The following is a 3,715-nucleotide window of genomic DNA, read 5'->3' as shown; positions in this document are numbered from 1 at the left end:
CAGTCTCTTTGTAACTCCATAATTTCTTTCAATGTGATGACTTATGAAATTAGATAGTTATACCTAATTTTCTAATGTATGAGTGAGAAGGTTGGATTTTATTCCAAGGAAAATAGGTTCCTCAGGAATTATTGGGCAGGTCAGTCATACAATAAGAGATGAGTTTTAGAAGGACAATTCTTGCATTCCTCCAGTGCTCACACACGAAACTAGCTGGGTTCTTTAAAGTGCATATTGTAGTCTGAATCACAGTAGCATGCTTCATTGGCTAACCTAATGTCAGGCATGAGAGATGGACTATAAAGAAATATGAGTGCCAAAAATTTATGCTTTCGAGCTGTGGTGTTGGAGAAGACTCTTGAGAGTCTCTTGGACATCAAGGAGCTCCAACCAGTCCATCCTAAAGAAAACAAATCCTGAATATTCATTGGAAGGATTGATGATGAATCTGGAACTCCAAAACTTTGGCCACCTGATGTGAAGAACTGACTCATTGGAAAAGACCCTGATGCTGGGAAAGATTGAAGGCAGGAGGAGAAGTAGACAGCAGAGGATGAGATGGTTGGATGGCATCATCGACTCAATGAACATGAGTTTGACTAAACTCCAGGAGTTGGTGATGGACAGGGAAGCCTGGTGTGCTGCAGTCCATGGGGTTGCAAAGAGTTGGACATGACTGAGGGACTGAACTGAATGCCGGAAGACATTTATTTCAATTCCTCAAAGAAATGGTATATGTTTTCTTCTAATACCTCAAAGGACACAGGTCCTAGAGATGAGACATGAATTCTAAATCATAATGAGTATCACCCTATTTACTTTAAATCTGAATGTGCCACTTTAGCCCATACCTTCCTCATGGTGATTTTCATCTCCATGTTTCTCAGGGTGTAGATGAGAGGGTTCAGCATGGGGGCAATCACAGTGTAAAACACAGCGATGTCCTTGTCCTTGTTCTTGCTCCCTGCAGGTAGAATGTAAGTATAGATACAGGGCACAAAGAATAAAACTACAACTGTTATGTGAGAACTACATGTTGAGAGAGATTTTTTTTGCTCTGCAGAAGAATGTGTTCTAAGGTTATATAATATGACTATATAAGAAGCTACTAGAACAAGAAATATGACAACCACCACCATTCCTGAATTTTCAATCACTAAGATACTCACAACATGAATATCTTTGCACACCAGTTTTAAAAGAGGCTTCACATCACATAGGTAGTGATCTATCTGATTAGGACCACAGAAAGGTAATTTGAGTACCATGAGAAGTAAAGCAATAGAATGCCAAAAACCCACAGCCCAGGCCAGGACCATCAACATGTCACACCTCTGTCTGTTCATGATGATCATGTAGTGCAGGGGCTTGACAATGGCGATATAGCGATCAAAACCCATGAACACCAAGATGAATATTTCCACACCTGCCAGCAAGTGGGCAGTGAAGAGCTGGGTCATAAAATTGTTATAGGAAATGTTTCTTCATGCTGCAGCTAAGTCCCTGATTAGCCTGGGGACCACAGTGGAGGTGTAGCTGAAATCCATGAAGGAGAGGTGACAAAGGAAGTAGTACATCAGTTGTTGCATTAGATGGCTGCAGGTGATGGTGAGAAAGATGATGAAATTCCCCATTAAGACAGCCAGATAACAGAGCAGGAACAAGAAGAGGAACAGTAACTCTATTTTCTTATTTTCCCACAACCCTATGAAAACAAATTCTGTGACATTGTTTTGGGTTTCCATGAAGTTGTGTACAGTTTGGAGGACACAACAGAAATTCAGTTCATCTAAAACAATAAAGAACATAATACATCTTTAATTTCATATTTAAAGTTTTGGATTATTGTACATTGGGCAAAGATGTAGGGCACAGAAAATTTACTATAAGCAATCTATTATTTGATATTAAGAGCAGCATATTTTGAACAATATTTAATACAATAATAATTATGTCTGGAACATAACAACCCAACCAAGAGGTGGTATTCTGATACTCATTTTATACTTGTAAAATAAAAGCAAGAGTTTTCAGTAATTTGCACCAAGTCATTAAGAGATTAAGTTGCAATCAAACTAAGATGAACCTGACCCTGATACCAGAGTTCATGTTCTTGGGAACTATGCAACAACATTCACTGATCACAGAAATTCCAGCTTTTGTCCATCTCTATAAAAAATATAAAGTCATTCTCCATCCCAGCCTTTAGTCATCTATGTAATGGCTATTTACATATTGAAGAAAATCTCTCCACTTCTCCATGTGCATGTAAATCATGTACAAAGTCCCAATTTCAGATGAATATTCAATGGAACTAAATATTATTTTTGAAAATTTTGAAAAATGCTTTTAGTCATAGCAGAGCATACCTGTATTAGTTGAAAATATTTTCAGTGACTCTCCTTGTAGTCATGTGTGATAAAGATTCAGAACATGGAGAGACTGGAAACAGAGAAGTTAACCACAATGTAAACCATCTGAATATAGGAAGAAATGTTATTGTTACATAAAAATCCACTTTGACCTTAATTTCAATAAATGTACGTTTCAGAGGTTTCTGTTGATACTCTTTAGAGCTAGTAATTTTTTTTTTTTTTGACATTGGGCGAACTCAACACAAGGAATGACTTATTTAGTTAAACACTAAGTGCCACCTTTTGGATGTTGTAAACCAAGGAGAACAGAGTGAGTATGTTGAAAAAATCAACTTTTACCCAAAACCAAATGTTCTCCACAGTAAAATCATTGTTTTAATCAAATACTGTTAATTGTAATGAGTTGTTGTTTAATGACATCATTGAGGAACAAAGTGACATGTTAGATAGACCCATCATCTAATGATACAGTCTCACAAGTCCTGTTTGATTTTTGTTGAGCACTAAACAGTTCACCTTCTCTAAGCCTTCTTCAACTGGTAAGTGAAATCAATACTGCTGGATCTATTTTCCTTACAGCAAGAACAGAAAGTAAAATTCATACCTAGTCTATATTTATGTGGAAGACTCTGATCACAAGATATAAACAAATTTAAAGACACTTTTTTATTAAAAATATAATAGAAATTATAGAAAAACTAGAGAACCAAAAGTGTAGAAAATGCAGCGCTTAGTTTAGCATCTTTTTTGGACAGCAGTACAAGCCTCAGCATCCCTTAATATTTGAACCAGTCATGCACTACTCACAGTGGCTCAGCAGAACTTTGGAAAATACAGACTCATGGAAAAAGATCCCTCAGTGCAGGCTTTATTCTTCTTCTGGACAAACTAACAAACAAAAAATAGACTGCCTTGTCCCTTTCTTTGTCCCTTCCTGTTCTCTCTCACACTCTCTCTCCCTGCATCCAGCCCACACACATACCACCCTCACCCAAATACATATTTAGATACCAAGGATTTTGGGAGTGAAGGAAGAACATTGAGTCCAACTTTTCACATACCTTTCAGTTAAGGTGTTTCTTCCCAAAATTCCTCCTTCAAACTTTAAATTCTTAAAAAAAAAATCAGTGAGGAATAGTTTCAAAAGATATATCAAACTACAGTTTGAAAGAGAAAAAAACACTTAAATAAGCATATTAAGAAAGGGGATTTATAATTAAGGTCATGATTGTATATGGACAGTGTAAAAACCCATCAAGGGCAATTTGATAAAATTGTTATCAACATTTTAAGTGTTTATCATATTAATAATAAATAAACGTATCATGAAATTAACATGT

General features: G+C 36.3%; 1 pseudogene; it reads right to left on the bottom strand.

The window, feature by feature from the left end:
- Nucleotides 1-815: 815 nt before the first annotated feature.
- On the bottom strand, nt 816-1,745 carry LOC102392289 (annotated as a pseudogene).
- Nucleotides 1,746-3,715: the final 1,970 nt, after the last annotated feature.

Source organism: Bubalus bubalis, chromosome 4 (assembly GCF_019923935.1).
Source record: "Bubalus bubalis isolate 160015118507 breed Murrah chromosome 4, NDDB_SH_1, whole genome shotgun sequence".
NCBI lineage: Eukaryota > Metazoa > Chordata > Mammalia > Artiodactyla > Bovidae > Bubalus > Bubalus bubalis.
This window is presented reverse-complemented; position numbering and strand designations above follow the sequence as displayed.